Raw genomic sequence first — 21,672 nt, 5'->3', positions numbered from 1 at the left:
ATTCGCCTTTGTTTGCTAAAGTAGCTTACTGACTGTAATAAAGAGAGCCCAAGTGTCAGCTTGAGACTGCCATGAAAACTAACATTCACATAAACCATTTTTTCCACTTTTGTTAAGCTCCTTATCAAAAGAACTCTCCATCTCTCTCGCTCTCTTTTACTCTCTCTCGTCTTCTGTCCTTTTTAGGATATCTTTCTAATTTTATTGAGACTCCTCTGTTAAGCTACAGCACTATAGTTCAGTAACTATAGGAAAGTGAACCCAAAAGAGCCAGCTTGAGACTACCACAAACCATTTTCACTTCTTATGTTAACATTTCATCTCAAAGGACTCTTTTCTCTCTCTGTCAGTTGCAAGGCATCTCTTTGTCTCTATTGTGCTTACTGCGCTAAGGTGCCTCATTGACTGGAGTGAAGTGAACTCAAGCGTGCCAACTTAAGGCTGGCACACATTTTTTAATTTGGTTGAAGTTGACAGCCTAAAGGGCTCAGTTTCGAAGCAGCAACACTCCTCTCCTCCCCCACCTCATGCCCACTCCACTAAGGTAACTCCAAGATAAATTTGCTTTATTAGTATTTTCTATATTATGTATCAAATCTGATAGAATTTAAGCAATCATAATCCTGTAGATCATTAAAATATACTCCTTTTATTCCTCACCATCTTGGACAGAACATGGGATACTGAAATATGCATACCAAATTGCCAAACACACACAGCACTATACCTGCCAGAAAGCTTAGGAGAACTTAGAAGTAAAGCCTGCTTGAAAAACAAATACCTACGAAAATTAGAGACTGGGAAAAACTTAATAAATATCCAAACTCCCCACCTTAGCCTGTGAAGTTTCATGCCAACTGAAATAATAAGTATAGATTTCTAAACTAAGTCCTAATCACTTTGGTTTGACCTTTTTATAATATCTCTCTTTCCCTTGAGGATATATTTTGGTGACAATCTCATTATTAAATTAAAAAAACCCTTAAGATTAAATGAACTATGGCAACCAAACCCATATCCCTGAGTGGAAGGCTGCAAGCTGAAAGACAAAAAGCAAAACTGACTAAACTGGATATTCCCAGGACAAAATTTAAGTCAGTTGCTGTCAGCACTTAGAACTAGCAAGCCTTAGGTACTTGAAAGTTTCACTGGAATAAAAAACCCAGAAGTAAGTATCCAGTGTCAATATTTTCCACCTTGTATTTTTGCTAGCTTTCAGTGATGTCCTTCACTTACTTTCTATATCTTTCACAATTCTTGACAATATTCAGTTTGCTCAATTTAACATTCTTAGCTCACTTTTGCGCTGCTTAAATTAAGTCATGGTGCTTTGAATTGGAAAACAAAAATGGACATTTTTGGTAACACTCAATATATCCTTCCATTTTTTCACAGCCAAAACCCCACACTTTGCAGCGCAGAAAATTTGTATGTCTTAAATTCAAAATGTAGTAAGAAAAAAAGTTTGTTTATTTTTGCACAAATCAGAGATTCATAATGAAGTTACCCAGAAAAATCTGTGCTACTTATTTTCAATTTTTCATTTTTAAACATCTGTGGATCACACTAGAATTTCAGGAACATGCCTAACATTGACAAAATCCACTCCAAGTAACAACTGATCTTAAAAACATGCCCATTAATTTTGAACAGAAAAATGTGATTTCAGGGCACACAAAATTTAATATCACATGCTGTCCATTATACCAAAAGCCAGCATTGAGTACAGAAGTCATTTTACTTCTAACATTGCCAGTAAAAGCCTTAATCTTGGTTGCTACACGTGGGATCTTTCTAGCTCCTGAATATACTGCTGTGCAACGATGCCAGATTCACTGAACATCACCCCAAGATATCAGCATTCAAAAATGTAGGTCCTTCCATATCAAAAGGGTTTTATTTTTCCATAGTACATTTAGGATTCACTCTATTTCTCCTCTTGTTTCTGAAACTTTATAATTCAGTCAAGTCCATACACTTCTAGTTTCACTTTGCTACAGGTATGAGATGGAAAACATGCAGAAAAAGAATTAGGAAAAAGGTGTAAGTTTATAGCACTGAAGCTAAAAATTAATAAGAGAAGGGAATAAATATGGACTGTAAACTTCAGAAAGCTTGATTTTCACACCATGCTTTAATTGAAAACACTCTTTTATACATCAGTGCTTATTAACAAAATGAAGTACTACAAGCTCCTGAGTAGTCAAGGTCAGGGATGCACAAAAAAGCAAATAAAACCCAAGAACACCCACACCCAGTCATGACCAAACAGTGAATAAGAACAGGGCTGGTGATGATTTAGTAGAAAACCTAACATGAACCAGGTACATAAAAACATGTGTTTTAGCTTAGAGTTTCAAGAATTTAGCTAATGCTGCAACGAACCACTTGCAAATAATAAATGAACTATAAAAAACTCAAATCACCTAATTGTGAACATATCAGGCATTTTATCTCAATATGTAGTGAATTTCAATAATTGGTTTAACTCTCTTATATAATTACCAAAAATATCCAAAGTCACTAGTCTGCAGGAAATTCTTAAAAATTAATTGATAAATTAGAGTCACAGTTTCTGTTAGGTCCATGAACATTCTGCTGTTGCTCTTGGTAGAATTACATTTTCATTAGTGCTTTTGGAAGACTGTTAGAAGCAGAGACAGGTGCTTTTTGATTTTGGAGTAAAGGAATGTTTACTTCACATTACACCAGCATAAAAGCCAAGTTTCACAAGCTGTAACCAGCTAAATTAACTATAGAAATTCCTTGTGACAAAGCAAATCAGTTTCCTGGGTGAAATGATAGGATGTGCCGAAAGCTACATCTTGCACAGATTCGTAGGACACAAGAAGCTTTCTGAGAACTTTCTGGGCCCTTTTTCCTCTTAAAAACAGTTACTAATCTATTATATGCCAGCAGGAAACTAAACAAATTGTTAAAATGGTCTAAGCCTGCAAACCTGTCTCTGGCAAACAGCAAAATAAATACAACTGGCCAATTTCAATCAGATTTCTTTGGCAATTTTTCAAAGATGGGAAGAAGCGTGACACCAGCACTCTGCCAGGCCTCATGTGTCTCTGAATATTCTGTAAACAAAAGCACTTCAGTGCATCCCCAATCAAAGTCACACCAGCTGTTGTTCTTCCTGTACTTATTCTCTGCAGTGGAAAAGAAGACAAAAATCATACTGCTTGGAGAAGAAAGGGGAAAAAAAAAAAGAGGCAAAACAACACACATCAGGAAAAGAAAGTGATATTAATGGCTATTTCAAGAAGAAAAATTTTCTTTTCAGCAGGCATTTTGATACCCTCATAAAAAGGGCCATGATGATGATGATGCCATAAAAAATAAAACTGTATCGAGCTAGGACTTTCATTTCCTTTAGACTCATACAATTTTACCAGATTTGTGTAAAGTTCACAGCGCTTCAAGAAACAACAGAAAGACACATTAATTCTGCAGTAGTTCATAGAAAGTTTCTATGAGATAGAAAATGTATTCATGTTGAAAATATTGAGTCACTAAGCCCTCGGACTGCATTCCAAAAGTCTACCAGAAACATTTCAATCAAGAAGTGAGTATGTGACAGCCAGGCCATTTGGGCTAAAAAGCATTGTGCAGAATTATGTCGGGTGCATCTAGTGCCCTCTAAATGACCTCATATTATGGCCATGGTATTAAGTCATGGAGAAACCTGGAAGTAAGATGAATAATTTTTCTTCCCTTAAAAAATAAAATTTAAAAAATAGGAAAGGGAAAACTCTCAAGTTCCCAGTAAGAATGCTAAATTACCCCCTCTCCCAACAGAATGCTTCACTTTCATTTCCAAGTAGCAGTAAGCCTATTGACCCCCACGGTGTTATCCTTTTCACTGCTCTTACAGTACTTTCTTTAATCTCTTGGATCAAAGATTGGTCAATAAAAATCATCTCTGCTTTTGTGGGGAGCAAACAAACTTCACCGAGACCTATGATAATTTTAAATCTTCACTAAAATCCTTGGGAAACTAAACAAAACAAAATAAAAAAATAAAACACCACACCACATATATATTGATGTTGACTTTGAAACTGGAAGTGCTTGTGTTCTTTTTGTTCTATATTAAATATTTTGATGTATTTTTGAATATTGTTTTATTAATTTAATAAAAGGTTATTTTTTTATTTTTTCATACATGTTTCATTAAGTAGCTTTAGACCTTGAAAAACTAAATCTAAATTATTTAACACACTATTATACACTATTTCAAATTAATTGGTTTAAGTCCTAAGTGTAGAAAAACCTCTGCATCCTCCACAACGATTAAAAGATTGCACAGTGTTTCCACAACAGAAATATTTGGTGAGGCAGTTTTAAACACATAGCTTCCAGAATACACGGCATCTGAAGGCTTTGTGTTACACCTTTGGTATCAAATCTAACAAGAACCTGAGCCAGAGTGAAACTTAAAAAAAGTAAAAAGAAAATAAAAACAAATGCCCCGGTAGCATTTTCTTGCTGTGGAAAAAAGCCAAATGCTAAACCCAAACATCCAGAGGTATTATCTTCATGCTACATTACCTTACAACTTAACTAATTTTTTTATTATTTTTCAACCTATGCCTCCTGTGTACAGCACCCATATCCTGGCCCTATTATTCAGAGTGTTTCTAATGTCCATCAGCTTCCCTTTCATCTAAAATGTCAGGAAGTGATTTCTGTTTAGTCAAAACTCCTTAAAGTCATTCATTATCACTGATTGCTGCATCTTCATCTACTCTTGATGAAAGCTGAGCATTCCCTCATCCCCGATCTCAAATAAACCCCCCCCAAAAAAAAAAAAAAAAACCAAAAAAAAAAAAAAAAACCAAACACCACAGTGGCTGGTCCTTTTAATCTTGCTGCGACACGGGTACCACTTTGAATGTTTTCACCAGGTCCCCCAAGACAGTACTGGAAGGTCTTGACATTACAGCATGCCTTGCAGATAATCTCTTGCTATCACAATTTTATTGTCGCTTCCAAACCGCCCTCTTTCTTCCCTTAGGAGTTGCTCAAACCCACATTGCTACCAAGAAGTCTCCCCATTTCACCAATTGTATTTGCCTAGCCCTCAGGACAGGTTGTCTGCAAAGCTGCTGAGACATTCATGGTCCAGCATTCCTCACAGAATCACCAGCAACTCTAGTGAAAAACAACATATGTATGTGCCCAGAACATTTTAGTCATAATAACAGAGAATTACCATCATTTTGGGCTACATCTTTTCAACACAGAGATCCCAGACTTGGATCTTGAGTTCAGGCAGGCTTAAACCAAGTCTTAACTCTGCTATAAATAACATCCTTTTTTTAGTAACAATTTCTTATTTTATTTTATAACTTAATGCCATTTTTCAGGTCATGTTGAAAATGGATCAGAAGATTCAAAGGTGAAAGGGACTGTTTTCTTATTTTTTCTATATGGCACCTTGTATGCACTATGAAGTGATGTAAAATAACACATCAGGCTAAATACCACCCATAATTACTGAACTATAATTATTTTCTCACACATTTATTGCAAGGTCAGGAGTTATTCTACTGGAGATTTTGAAAAAAAAAAATAGGCCCTTGCTTCCAAATGCAGATCACTCAATTCCTGATGCCAAGGCTGAGAGAACAGTTAGTGTCCTCAAACCCTAACACCACGTTAAAGATTATGGAGATGCACTTGGCATATCAGGTATGGCCCCTCAAGTCCCAGGGAGAGCAAAATATGCTTGCAAGACAGATAAAGCTGAGGTGAATCTAGAATAGCCTAAAACAAAAAGGGCAAGCTTGCATTTACTGCATGAACAAATCTCCCATTATTTTACTTAAAACTTTGAGCATACAACAACAGAGAGTCCAAATCCTGAAGAGTTCTGTCTGTTTCCACTGCCCCTGCCACAACCCCCCATCAGGGAAAACATTTTTTCATTTAGAATACAGATGAAAAAGTAGGTTTTAAAAAACTTAGGCATGAGCAGGCTGTTACTGAAGAAACGACCTTTTTTCCCTATGATGTAGAAAGGGAGCCTGCTGGACGTTTCCACAGTGTCAGTGATATTAGTGCACAGAGAGGCTAACAAAAGGCAGCCATGCTGTCTGCTGCAGCACTAAAAATGGAGAAAATACAGTAAGGTGAAGGGGAAAAAAGGCAAAACAAGCTAATTTCAACAGAAATTTTAACAGCAGATTTAGAAATTGAAGTTGATACTTTTATGACAGACAAAACTGACTTTGATTCTGTTACATTGTTATAGTAACCTCAGAAAAATATTTCTTTGTTTAAAGTGACTTCATCTGGATTCAAAAATATAATACATATGCATAGTTATATATAGTTTTCCCTAAATCTCAGTGCATCTGACACATACATCACATGCAGCATCTATTGATACATTTTTGCTGTTAGACCATTTTTAAGATTTCTGATAATAGTAATTAATCTAAAATATAATGGATTATTGTTTTTTAAATAAAAACTCTCATACTAAAAATGGATACTTCATATAGAAAATAGGTTGCTGTTCTGTAAAACTGACTCTAATGTTAGTTGAATGTTAATAAAATCCATAAACCATTAGTACATTATAGCTGCTTTGTTCTGAATTACATAGACCTTTTATGTTTATTCCTCAGTGAAAATGCATTTAAAAAAATGAAATCCTCTCTAATTGTGCTCTCTGAAGATAGCTGGTAAAATCATTTCTTGCAGCAATAAATCAATTGTAGTATTAAAATGACCTGCCAGGTGCATCTTCTGCGTATCAGACTAATTAAGGGAATGTATTAATTGCAACTATTCATCAACACCACCAATGTTAGATAAGCCTTACAATGAATCTTTTTACAATATTATCCAGCAATGAAACTGCAGTTTGACAAGATATAGGGGATTAAACAACAACAACAAAAAATCTTTAAAAAACCCTACGCACAGCTTTGTTTATTACTTGGTTCCCAATTCTTTGCTAGTAAATCAAACACAAGAAATCATAAGTATGTGTACATATGTAGTTTGTACTTAGACATATTTCTATCTCAGGAGAGAGTTTCTCAAGGTCTCAGATACCAATGTGGGTTTTTTCCCCTCCACCCAAATCTAATTCATAGATATTTTCTGTATATGTATAGATTCATAGACATTTTCTGTATCTATGCGCCAAATGTGACCCAAAGTTGGATCGTCAGGCCTTCACTGGAAATAATCATTTACTTCTGAAAGTAAGCCTAATGGTATTTTTGTTATTTTACCACCAGGATGTATTTATCACTTTATACATTATTATAAATGTAAATAAAAAAATTTCAGTCTCCTGGTTTGTATGGGTTGCTGATTCCCCCGATCTTATTTCATGTGTTTTTCAAAACTCTGAACTGTTTTTCAAGAGTTTGAACTGTTTTTTATCTTCACCTGCTGCAAACAAAAATTCTGAATTGCACAATATTTCATATATTTCAGGAAAAGCACTGAAAGTTGCAGAATGAAGTAAAACTCCTACAATACCAATTTCTTTACCATGCTTTTTGTTATAGAAGATTAAGGAAGGCTACAATTACAGGCAGAGGGGGGAAAATCTACATGTATTAAGTCAATTAGCAAAATACACTGAGAACAATAAATACACAGAAAAAATCCAAAATACATGATGAAAAAATTTGGCCCACAATATCAAAGTTCACATTCTCCTCCCCAGTGAGCTGCAAATGCTCCAAAGAGACTGTTTCTTGTTGACTCAGTCAACAAGCCCTTGTAGGTATTTCTAAGTGACCCTGGTGTCTAAGCACTAAAAATAATTAGATATAACTGTGGCTTTTCCATTACCAACCCTCATTCTGTCCCAGGTGAATCAGATATCATAAGAAGGACCTGTACATTCATAGAAAGATATTCTTGTGCCTGGTAAAATTTACATTCTTTTCTGGCTGTATATCCATAGGTGGGCTGCAAGATAAGGAAACTGGTCATAAACCAGCCCTCATACACTTACATTAGAACAATTATGTCTTGGTTTTGTTCAAAAGAAGAGGGGCTGGGGAAAACTCCGCAACTCTGGGGCTCCTATTTGGGCTTTGTTCAAATTACTCTAAGTTGTATTTCTGAAAAAAAACCACAGGGAATTATGCACCTTGTCCCGAAGGTCACAGCACTAGACAGTAGTGAAGGCAGCAAGTGAGACTCCGGCATCAGCATCACAGCGCAGGTGCACTGATGGCACCCCCAGATGAGTTGAGCACAAGCTCCCGGCAGCAGGCACTGGGGCTCACGGCAAGCAGCCTGTCCAGCACCCACAGCCACACAGACCACGGTCAGGATGCTTCTCTTAACATGCATCTCTGCAAACACACTGCAGTCCTGACCTCCAACACTGCTTATTGTGGGTTTGAATGTTTCTTGAACAGCTACTGCCAAGAATTGTCAAAATGAATGAAATCGAAAGGAAATAGTCCCACAGTGAAAAACACTTGATTCATTTTTATTTATGACTCACAATAAGAATATACACCTTCCTACTTTTAAAGATTGTCAAATATAGAAATCTTAAAATTACATAGATGCTTCTCGATCAGCAATGAATTTTAAAGCCAGTCACCTGCCTCCAGCTTGTGTCAATATGTCTGAAGAAATGCTCTCAATCGCCTTTGGTATTCAAAGAGTTAGAAATAGAAGTTCACAAGTAAGATATTGTTCCTGTCTCTCCCTTCACTACCCAGACTGCTTTCTGATCTTCCTTTTGTCCTCAATCCTTTCCTTATCCCTTTCACCTCTCTTTCTCACTCTCACTCCGTCCCCTTGATCCATCAGACACAGCCAAGCTATCTGACACCAATGCCTTAAAGTAATTTTGGACAGAGGCAAAATGCCCTAGAATCCTTAGTAATCCTCCTCAGATCCATGTACTGAGCCCCAGGTTGGCTCTTTTATAGCCACAAACAGTCTTTCAGCTAGGTAGCCTGGAAACTGAAAGCTGTTTTAGTAACAGAGGGAGGACAACAAGTCCTGAAAGAAAATTAGCCTTCTCAGGAAGAAGGACAGAAAAAATCCACTTTTCTTTTTTAGTGCTAACATTAATATAAGCTAGGATGAATGAACTGATCAATAAACAAAGGAACTCTCTAACTGTAGTAGGTAAATGGGGAACAATCACTTATGAAAGCAGGGTCTGTCCTTTCATTGCTGTTGTATACAGTCCACATCCTGGTGCAAGACAATGGTTTATAATAACCAGTGGTTTTGTGAATTATTGAAACAGCTACAGTGTTCTGTAGGTCTATAGAAAAAAGTCTTTCGCCCTTTACCTTATCATTCCCTACTGAGTCAAAGTATAGTTTTTGACATACCAGATAGTGGGATTTTTTCTTTGTCCTTTTCCTGTACAGCTAAATCGAAAGCCATATGGAATTCAGAGAAGTAAATAAAAATAAAACACAAAAATCAATAAACTACTGCCAAAACCCTGTGGATCATACTAAAGTCAGTGTTAAGTTGCCTTTCATGACTAAGCAAGAATACAGAAAAACTGAAAAGACTGCTTGCACCACAAGAGCTGCTTTCCCCCAGGCTTGGTGTATACCAGCACTCACACTCCCCTGGTACAAAAGGGAGATTGTAGTGACAATGTGGGTCCTAAAGCTATCTCGTCTTCGAGAGGAAAAAAATATTTAACAAAATTATTCTTCTGGAATGCAGGACCATGACAGATCCTACTCTCCACAGCCCAGTATAAGTCCTTGTCACCTCACGACTTTCTAGTCTTTTCATAGACTAAGAGAATCATTTAGGTTGGAATATACAATACACTGCATGACCCAACTCTTTCCAGCCAAAATAAAACCCCAAAACCAAAACAAAACAAAAAACAAAAACAAAAAAACAACAACAACAAAAAAAAAAACAATTGAATACAGTTAGGGAAAATAACACGACAAAAAGCAATTAAGGGCTATCTCTAAGTTGTGAGTATTTTTAATGAAAGAATGTGTAGATTTTTGGAAAAGAAGATGAAGGAGGAAATAGAAGGAAAAGACAGAAACTTGGGATCCAAAAGCTGCTTCTTTCTTTGAAGGCCCATCAGACTCGGCAAGTAGCAGAACACGGCCATATATCATGCACTCACTATTTTGGGTGGGAGTTTAATTCTTCTTCTATTCTGTTGCTGCTCTGGTAGTAAATCCCCAGGGACAATGAATGCCAGAAGACTTGTATTAGACTTTAGCATAATGAGGAGCAGAACCCAACATCAAATTGTAGCAAATACAGTCAAGGCAAACTAACACACCCATCTGCCAATGACACTAGATTGGACTTTCGCAAGTTAAAAAACAAAAGCTCAGACACTCTCTGCTATTAAAGTTACCGGTCATTTCTAAATCTATTAATTGGTATTTCTCTGCAACAAAACAAAGATGCTTATGAGAGTTGTTAAGAAAAAAACCAAATAATCACTGAAGGAAGAGCAACATACCTGTTACTAGGAGCTACAAACACAGACGGCCAGCCCCTCTCCTTCCCCCAAAGAAGCAATTTACAACAGTGAGAGAACGTAAGTCAGGGGATCAAACACAAGAGAAGTTTAAAAGCAGGTTTTGGCTGCAGTACTGATGCAACCTAATGGGGGCAAGAGCAACTTAATGCCACACAAATCCATTTTTCTGGTAGGGCCAGAAGGCTCTGAGACAGCCTGACAGCTGATTCCACCTCTCTGGGATGTCAGTAGGCAATGCTCTTTAGAAAAGCACAGCCTGGACTTAAGAAGCTTTACACACTCTTACTTCCTCATGATGAATTACAGTATGTGCCACAGCAAGAGGCAAAGACTTGCAGCATTGCCATGTCCAGTGCTCCTAGTATTAGCTCCTAAAAAAGACCCGGGATTTTTTATTATAAAGCTCCTTCTTCTAAACTCCATTTTTGCTTTAAAATGAAAAAAGGAGGAAAAATAAAAATACTGGGTAATATAAGCCCACGCAACCCCAAAAGCCATGAGACTAGACAAGTTCATGGTTGTGGAAATAAATGATTTTTGACATATTTACTCTGGCAATAACAGCTATTTGAAAACCTAACATGAGGGAGATAATTTTCTATTCATGTCTGTATGCCCCCTCATAATTAATGGAAAAAATTATGAAGAAAAAACATGTGACTTTTAGTTTTGCTTTACTTTTCAAAAATGGGAATTGTCAAGAAGAAAGTCAGCCTTAACTTTTGTGGATGACTGACTACAAACAGCATTTTCTTAGTCTGCTTTAACATCAGTCATTAGCTTCTTTCCCCAGTACTGCAGTATGGAGGTAAACTTTTACTCACAACCACTCCAGATACAATACAATACTGCCAATACAATTGGCACATAAGTACTCTATTTCCAAGGGTCAATGCTTTGTGGCAGGCCAAAAATTAGGTATCCCCATCTTAACTCTCAACTACAGCCTGTTCAGTGAAGATGTACATATGAAGACAGCTACAATTTTTGCATGCACCAATATATCCTATACACTGTTTTCTTAACAAGGCATTTGGCCTTACACACTTAGTCTACAGCAACAGCAGATCCTCTAAAAGGCAATATCGAAATCCATATCCATGATCTGCAATTTTTCTGATTGTATTGGTACACCAGCTTCCAGCCATTAGCCTCTACCTTAGCTAGAAAAGAAAAAAGCATCCCTCTAAAAATCTATCGATTCTAAAACCATCTCCTCCTAACCACGTTTGTTCTAAAAGATTGTTGTTCTCTTTACTATTTTTCTATACAGCTATACCTTCAAAGGAGCAGATGCTTTCCTACAGGGTTTATATTCAGTTTTCACTTGTACTTATGGCAGTGCTTTATTCTTAATATAGTTGTAAAATATGCCACATTTTGCCTTATTTTCATATTTTTATTCTGTAGTTGTTTATTCTCTGAGAAGCGTCATCCTTCATGGCAATTTTTTAAACAAATGCATGAAGTCTCACAAATTGTTAATTCATTAAAAAATACAACCACTAGATCTCACAAATACAAATATAAGACAACTGCTAATCCAGGAAAAAAAAAAATCTGTTCTTAATAATGAACCATTATTTAATGCTATTACATGCTATTAGATGAAATTTTCTCTTAAAATCAGTTTATTTAAGCATATTTAAAATGACTGGACCCATTTGGCAAAACAGCTATCTGTCTTCCACTGCACATGTAGCTAAGAACAGCTATTGTTCAGGACTTCAGTGGCCTTGCCCAGTGGATAAGACAAGCTGATTTTTGCTGAATCAGGGTCTTATCTCTAAATTATACCAATTTTTCTTTTTGGACTTCTGATTTCCTCTTTAAAAAAATAGGAGGGGGTGGTTGTGATGTTAAGGCAATTTGTTTACCTGTTCAGAAACACCAGGATATTAGACCCTTTGTCATTTAATAAAAAAAAAAAATCTGCCTTTATCAGAAATTTTCAGTAGAGTTCCTCTTGTTAAGAGTCATTAGTTTTACAAATAAAATGGAAATGTATAATTTACATGATGAAGAATAATAAGCCAACTAATACATTAGCAGCATACTTACTTTCATACGCTAGAAAATATTTACAGCATCATCCTGTATTGTTAATTTTCACTGCTATGATAATAGAAAATTATCTGCAAAATGGCTCAGTACAAATCCATTCATATTGTTTGTCACTTTAGAGAAAAGTACATCAGAATAATCATGTCAGACAACTAAGAGTTTCTATAATGACAAATGCAATTTTGAAATATTCTGGGCCAGAGGTGCTAAGAGATTATGGCAATTTTGGACATTCTGTATTTTCTTATTAAATCCTAAAAGACTTTTGGTTCTTATATTTCCCAATTCCTACAAAAATATTTTTTAATATGAAGAAATTAATATTTTACTAAAGAAAATGTGTACAGTGATAATGATATTAATCCATTTTAGAAACTCAGCTCAACCCAGTACATTGTACTACTAAATCAACATATTGCCCGTGGAGTATATTATCATTTTCTCAGTACATTTATTCAACCCAACACTGTCATTAACCATGTAGCTTCCACATTAATGTATCACTAGACACACAGGCATCTTTGCAGTTGCATGTACCCATACAGTCCTACATTTCATTCAAACTATGCTTAAACACGACTAGGTTTGTATTCCAGCCTTTCATCCTTTTCTTCCTCATTTTTCTCAGTAGACCAAACAATTGAGACTTGCATATTTCATCTGTTGCAGTGCCTCAATAATTATGATGGAGCTATAAAGGAAATTATACACTCTGCAGATGATTAAATCAGCCTAAACATTCTACTCTCATGATTCATTGTGGCATGAATGAAGACACCATATTCTCAGCCTTATATCTGTCCTGCTAATTTTCCTTAGCTTCATTATTTTTTTTTTTGCCTGGTACTTTTGACCCTTCTTTTGCTCTCCCCCACCCTACCCCCTATCATCTGTCTCTCTCCTTTTTTCTTCTAATTAGGCCACTTCTGGGTTTTTCTCTTTTTTCCTGTCCTTCTTGCTCCAGGTATACTTCTGTCCCTGCTCTCACCTCTTTTCCACATTATCTCTTTCTAAGTACAATACCAATGTCACAAATTTTTTCCTTTCTGATTTGTGAAACTCATTCTTTCCTCTGTCCCTGCCCAGGCTTCCTACCCCCTATGGGGAAAAGCCTGTGCTTTTCCTTTCTCCTCTATTATGAGGTATGGTCTCTCTTCTATTTCAAACTCTAAAGTTCACTGAGCTTTTGGGAAGAGAAAACTACAGCTGTAGTGAAACAACATAGGTTAGTCCAGAACTACTGCTGTCAATTCAATTCAGTCAGAACCTTTATTCAGAAGTAATAATATAATTGCCCTAATTAATGGAAAATTAGAAACCAAATAAAATAAAAACACTGACAAAAAACAACCCAAAAACTCCCCCAAATCAAAACAAAAGCCAATCAAAAACGCCAAACCAAACACCACAAAATGACAATCTCCTGGGGAAATACTATTAGAGAAATCCTTTTGCCAGAAATTTCACTGACTGCTTATGCCACGTGGTTGCTTTTTAGAGGATTATAGTACAGTACAACTCAACAGAAATTGCTAGACTTAAGTGATCTGTACTGAAGCATCTCTGCTAACAGCAAAACTGCACTAACATAATCCAAGTGAAGAGCTAGCTCTTCAAGTATATAGTTGTATGATATAACACTCTTGTGTAACACACACCCTCTACATCTATTCAGTTCAGCTTTTCTGACACCTAATATTCCAAATCTAGGAGAATTTCATTATATTTTTTTGTTTGCAACACTCCATAAAGTGTAAAAAGACTAAATAAAGGCATGATCAATTGGCAGTCATTTGCCAAGACCTTCGATAAAAGCACAGCAAGGAAGAAATGCCATAATTGTATATTCTGTCTCATACTTGGTCTGTCTTGAAGTACATTGCATTAAGGTTCTTATAACATTATCAGTACTTACACTCTTTTGTAAGACAAAATTACACACCTGTACAATGCACCTTACTAAACACCTTCTTTTCTCTGCAACTAAATGTGGGCACTTCTATAAATCTTTTCTGATTTGGGTACTACATTTTTTCTTGTAGCCTTCTCATTTATATTTTATAAAGCCATTCCTATTTCTATTCCTGTATTAAGCATATTATCTTCTCTCTGTACATCTTTTCTGCAGAACATCCATTGATACAAAATCCTCTATTTCCTTCTATCTTGCTAAAAAAAAAAAAAGACAAGATTATTTCTCTGGCAAATTAAGTTACCATAAATCACTATTAGATTAATGAATTCTTTTAAATGTTGCCTTTAGGCAAAACAAAAAGAAAGCTAAGGGAAGAAGTTTAGAAATAGGCTTTTACAAAATAATCTGTAAAGTCAAACAGAGTTTTGTTGGATTAATCACTCCACTACTTGGTATAATTTTCTTCTTTGGTTGACTAAAAATATGTTACTGGCTAACATTAGGTAGGCATTCATATATTCAAACATAAGTGTAATGTTCTCCAAATTGTTAAACACCTTAAGAGGTCATTACTACCACATGGAATCCTTTGAAGGCAGCTACCTGTTCCCAAGGCATAAAAAGCTAATTTGACTATCTAACTCTAAGCATCCAATGTTAGAAGTTTTGAAGTGTAGAAATTATGGTAAAGTTCACAAAGAAGACCTATATGTGTATAAATACATTAATGACCACACAAGAACCATTACAGTCAAAATAGGTTTACGACTCTTCAGTAAAAACATAGCTGAAAGCAATTCAGAACAGAAACTGCAAAATGTGAGAAAGAATGAGGACTCCAGTCTTTGCTAACAAATAGATTAAGCCAGCATAGCATGAACTGAGAAACAATGTCTAACACACATATACTGGAAGCTTTTCATTAAAGAATGATAATTAAATACATTGACTCTGACTTCTTCTGAATGGTATGAGCTAGATTAATTTTTACAATCACCTATAAATTAGAAGAAGAATTTTACATCTTGCATCACAGTGGTCAGGTTGATGCAATTCTACAGCCCATTTTAGAAAAACTCCTTCAGAAGCACAAACTCCACAAAAAATTATATTCCATTCACTGCCACTATATTTTTTAGAGTCACTTTAAGATAAATAGTGCTGTGATAAGAGGAAAAAAAGCATTAGCACTAGCATTTCAGTACAACTATTTTATTCTGAGAAGTTCTGCAGAAATCACACTAGGCCAGTGATATTTAGTTGTAACATAAAAATTAAACACCATTTACTTGGTATAAAATTGGGATAGTATGTAAATTAAGTAAGTTTCAATTCATGTCTTCTTACTCACATCTGTTGGCAGTTTAAATAGTTTTAGTGTCATTAATTGTTATAAAAGTGCAAGATTTGCTGTATGCTTGCCACTTAGGACCAAAGGCACAAAAGTCTAATTGAACTAAGTAATTAGTAATTTGTCATTTCCTATTGTCAGCAATTACTTTCCATTAGAAATCCTCACTGAAAATTCTAATTTGAAGTGAGGTTTGCATTTTATTGCTGTCCATCCAAATTAGTTTAAAATTGACAGCTACATTTTCATTTAAAAATTTAAAGATATTAAATATGCTTGAAGACACTGAGACATATTGTACCCCATGTGTAGTTGTGATAATCAGAATGAGATGCAAAATCCAAGACATTTCTTTCTTTTCTTCAATTACAAAGTATTTGCCAGCTTTACATAGAGGGCCACGTCAAACTCTTGCTCATGTGAATAGTGCCCTTAATTGGCAATTTAAATGGGTAACACAAACAGAGTATGACACACAAAATTCCATAAGGATTCTTTGGATTTCTTTCTCACTTTTATACAAGAACCAGAAAAACATACTGAAAGTGCACATAGGAGCAATGGAGGTAAGTATTTTCAAGCTTTGTCCTGGAGGCTTTTCCCTGTAGTTTTACTGCAAAATAATGTTTCGTTTGTTATTTTGCAGACTTGTTAAAGCAATCAGCAGTGTTCAGTTATGAATGCTCATCATGCAGCACAAGGCTGTTCTGTGGAGGGCAGGAGCTCTGCAGGTTCCTTGGAAATGCACAGGGCTGAGCAGTCATGAGGAGGTGGAGATTTACAATTAAGATGTGTCAAATGGATATGCACCATCATTTCAGGGCACATAACTTGGAACTGCCTAGCTAGCAGCAACTTGGTGCCTGGTGAAATGCTTCTGCTGCCTAGTACAACCCAGTCCTGAAAATAGGGATGTGCCAGGAGGCAAACTGGTTCAACTTCCTTGGCAGACAGTCAAAAGTAATAATAGCATAAATTCATCACTGTCCTGGAGATCTTTTGTAAGCAAGTTACAAACCTGAACACAAAGAGCACAGAGGTTTATTTTTTTAATGTGAAAAATGCTCAGACCCTGAAATAAGATCATGCTTAGCTCCAGCTGACAAGCATTTCAACATGAAGCTCACTTTGGCAGAGGCTCACACTAAATGTGCTCAGAAGACACCAGCTGGGCATCCCTAGCTATCCACTTGTAAGCATGCCTCTCAAAGTCACACACAGAACATAAGAACCTACAGTAAGTTCCCACCATAAAATGGGGGAAGGAATTTGATGTTTAAGTAGCTGTATTAAATTACAAAACCAAAGACAACAAAATTGCACACTTTTTTTCTAATAGCAGACAGTTACTAAAGATATTATCAAGTTCATCTGCACCTCAACTGCAGTAGCATACTATGGTATGCTGCCATCTTTCTTTACTTAGTTTGTGATACAAAAATCTACCCTTAAATCTTGCAACGGTGATGAATTTCCCTTAAATAGTTATTCTACATCCATATTTCCTGAAAGCATACATCTTTCACTGAAATTCTCTCTGATAAGTGCTTAATACACATCACAGATAACCAGCACTCTAGATTAAGTGCACATTAATTACTGTTAACTTGGAACATAATTCCTATGAAGACACATACCCACATGCTTACTCAAAGTTCATCAAAATTAATGCTGTGATAGACCAAAGTGAAGATTTCTAATGATTTGTCACTAATAAATAACAGGCATTGTCCACAACACTTTCATAGCTGGAGTAGACTGTATCAGGGAACCTCAAACAGACAGTATCCTAAGCCTCTTTTCCTAACTGATTGAATAGATTTATTGCCCTTTCAGGGAGGAAAATTTTTTAAAAGAAAAAACCAAAACACCAAAAAAAAAAAATCACCCCCAAAAAACCACCATCACAAAAAAACCCAAAACACACACAAAACCACCCCACACAACCGCAAAGCCACACCAGAAGGGGGAAATTTCATCTGGACCCTCAACACAAGTCCTCTGGACTGGCAGAAACCTTAGACAAACCCCCCCCCCCACACACACACCACTGCAATCAGTTCTGCTTCATACTATATTGGTAGGACCTGATAATAATTAGGTGTTTGATATATATTTTTAAAAACCCTGATCTCAAATGCTAGGACTGTTTCCTAATTATGTGATTCCTACCATGGGGTGTTCAAAGCTAAGGTTTAGAGATATTTTCAGAATAACAAAGATAGTGGGCATATTGCAAACCATTATTCTGCCATTTCTGCAGCTGTTTAATTGCCAATAAGGCACTGGACAAAACAGAATTAAATTAAAAGTTCAATAAACACAGATCAATATTCTTGTAAATACCAAGTCTATAAAATGATCTCTTTAAATGTAGTTATACTACAGGTACCATGTAGATTATCTGCATTTGAATTTTATGTGCTGCTTAAAGTCTAGTTAAATTTCTTTCTAGTAAAAACATTTTTGAGTCTAGGAATGTTGTCAAAAAAGAAAAATAATATTATAAACCTTTCTTTATTCTTAAACTGTTGCTGTACTCTCATTTCACATTAGCTCACAATCAGCTGAATAAAGAAGTCATCTTCTGTCTAACATGTAAATAAATCATCAGCTTCAGTTACTTTACCACTAGCTGTTTGTCATTCAGAAAAATAATGGTTAATCAATGACTAATCAATGAAGATGTGTAACGTATTAGTTTGCAGTCCTTCATCATCCTATTTTCCTCAATTGCCTGGGGGTTTGTGTTCAGTACTTACAGAATCGATTACAATTGTGAGTGATCATTCAGCTCATGTTGAGAGCTGTCAGCTGGGCTTTCTGCTAGGAGTTTTCACCCTCCTGTTTAATACAAGATGCTAATATTTAGCTGCATCTGACAAGCCAGATACTGTAGTAGAAAATTTTATAAGAAGTGCTTAAGTAACTAATTGCAACACTACATGTCACTTGATGAAACTAAACTTTTCCTGACTTCACAATAATCATAAGCATTACTGCCTTGCTGTGGAAAATTAAAGGAAAATAGCTGTCTGCTTGAGTCTGATCATGCCTGCAGGGAAGGCCTAAGAAAGGCAACTGACAATGATGCCTTTGTGCATAACTGCAGGGGAAACACCGATAATTCTTCAATTTTCATATAAACTGACATTCTTCCCCATATGACATTCATGTGTACACTTAATTTCCTAGGAGAGACACTAGAAAAGTTGTAGCCTCAGACTTTTGATACACAACAAAAATGAATAACAAAGGTTTCTATAACCAAAGTCATGTTTCACTGCTTGACAAGACTATTTGCTTTGAAGCAGATTTAAGCTTGTCACCAACACAAGGAGAAAAGATTGGGTGTTGTTCCCACACACACACACGAAATATATTACTGTAAATGTATAGGTTTATTCACTTTAATTATTGTTTTCATACTTCTCTCAGAAAATGCATGTCAGTGGTATTCAGAGAGTGTGATGGTGGAAACTAATAATTGTTAATGTATTTCATTAAATATTTAGAGCTGAGCGGTATCGATTAAAACGGCAATACGTAGGTGCGCAGCCCCAGCAGTTTGAGCTCCAACAGCTCCCTCTTGCGACTGAAGCGCCAAAGCTCCCTCGCTTAAACGGAGCAACATTTGGGTGTCAGGCTGTTTACCGGCGCTCTTTATACACACAATACCAAGAAAAAGAGAGAAAAAGACGTAGCCTTAGCTGGAAATAGTGCTAATATATCTTTTTTATATAAAACATTACAATTCAGTTGAATAATCGTTTATTATACAAATTTAATCAAGCAAAGTAGAGTCATTTCTCCACTAATTTAAAGAATATAATTCACCTAAAAATTCTTTTAATAGTCTTTTTTTGTAGGGGTTTATTCAGTTACTTTATTTTTATAGCTAATTTGACAGACAGGGAAGATAGCAATTGATTTCAGGAAACAAATGTTTCCCACCAAAGAGATGCATGTTCCCACCAAAGAGACTAAAAGCTGTACTTGCACCTATAGAACTGAAAATAATCAGTGCCTGGTTTTTACATAGTGCAAAAAAGCAGTCCTAAATACATCCTCTAATTCAAAACAATCAGTGACCCACTACAAATTGCTAAAAAGCAACATTTTTTTACCTTGCTACAGAAAAGAACTTTCCCAACATTAAATCTTATTTTGTTTCTATGTTTTTGTCCCTGATCTGTATTAAGAATAAAATTACCTTTTGCAAATGAATAGATATTCCAGAACTCTTTTGGTTTACAAGCAGATTGACAGAAAACATTGTTTTCTAGCATGATCAGAGAAATCACTGATGTATAGCCAATTAGTGCATCCAGCAAGAATAAACCAAATTTGCTACTAGTTACAAGACTAGTACTAAACCTATAAAAATATAAGACCTATAAATTATTAGGATGAATCTCCCTACAATCAAATAACAAGTAAATACTGTAAAGATGTAAGCACAAAACTTGCAAACACATAATAATCACTATATTTAATAGACAGTCAGAAGAAATGGTTTTTTAATTTAAGATCAGTTGAGCAAGTTGCTCCAAAGGATCTGAATTAGATAAAATATTGTAACTTTCTTGTTTCTCCCCTAAAGCTTCCTATAAGTACACAGAAATATTTAGATATGGTCAAGATACCTTAGCAACATCTTGAACACTCAGCCCAGCTCCCACCCCTTCAGAATGACAACATAAATAATTGCCCTGAGATTGCAAAGTGAAGCAAGCAGCACTTTAAACCATGGGTGGTATTCTTAGTGCACATTACCTTTTGTTTATAATTTCTTAAATTCCTGCAGAGATTCAAATAACACAAATAGGCAAAACAGGTCCATTCCCTCTTAGTTATTTGGTGTCTACAGAACAGCTCCATTCTGTTAAACTGATGAAGACTAGGAAAAAACGTCCCTGTCTGCTTATATGAAATTCATACTCAGACTTACCTTGCTTGTCCACCTGACATTTTTTCCTTTGGTCTGGAAGCCCCCAGTTTGCTGCACTGTTATGAACAATAACAGCCAGGGTATGGTGGCTATGTGTGAATAAGTGTTCTCATTGAAGACTTTGCAAGTCATGCTGACGTTTCATTAAAATGTATTTCTAACAAACTTGTCTTGAGCAAAATTGCTAATCTTTGTCTTTAAATTGAAACCTTTACACCAAAATATCTACACAATCATATTACATAAAACAAAAAATGCTAATTTTATCCAAAAAATTGATAAGCCTTATGAGCCATGATATGATTCCCGATGCACAGAACATTTTTCTTTTTGTTTTTTTCTTAAGATATAATCATCAAAACAATGACAAATGAAAGACTCAGAAAAGGTTATGACTTGACAAAGTAACATTTTTAAAACTTGGACACCAATCAAATTGATATAAGCATCAGTGATGCAACACTTTCTGACACTAAAGTCTTTACCACTGTCTAAAACATATAGAATAGCCTATTGTGATTGCTTAATGTCAACTTTTGTTCATAAACTCTTTCATAAAAGTGAAACAGGGAAAAATGGTTTAAAGCAGTTCAATTTGTCTATTTACCTTAATCTCTAACTATTCCCATATGTCTTAGATACATGATGTATGACATGCCATAAACCAATTTTTCAAAGATCTACAAGACAGAAGAGAGTCAGGCTACTAACATTTTAAGCACTGAACTTTCAGACAGCTGGCAAAACAAAACACTTCTAGGCTTCAGAAAAAGCTGAAAGGTTTTATTTGCATCTCTTAAATAAGATACAGTTAAAATATTTCATCATACACACAACCTCAAGGGAGGAAGGTCTTCTTAAAAATCTGAATTAAACCAAAAAGTTGATGTATGATATTT

General features: G+C 35.6%; 1 long non-coding RNA gene across 1 annotated transcript in view; it reads right to left on the bottom strand.

Annotated features, from left to right (window-relative positions):
- Positions 1-21,672, bottom strand: part of LOC135450620 (uncharacterized) — an 83,177-nt gene that overhangs the window by 25,332 nt on the left and 36,173 nt on the right. The gene's annotated exons all lie outside the window — the stretch shown is intronic.

Source organism: Zonotrichia leucophrys, chromosome 7, assembly GCF_028769735.1.
Source record: "Zonotrichia leucophrys gambelii isolate GWCS_2022_RI chromosome 7, RI_Zleu_2.0, whole genome shotgun sequence".
Classification (NCBI taxonomy): domain Eukaryota; kingdom Metazoa; phylum Chordata; class Aves; order Passeriformes; family Passerellidae; genus Zonotrichia; species Zonotrichia leucophrys.
The sequence above is the reverse complement of the archived record's forward strand: the minus strand, read 5'-3'. Positions and strand labels throughout refer to the sequence as shown.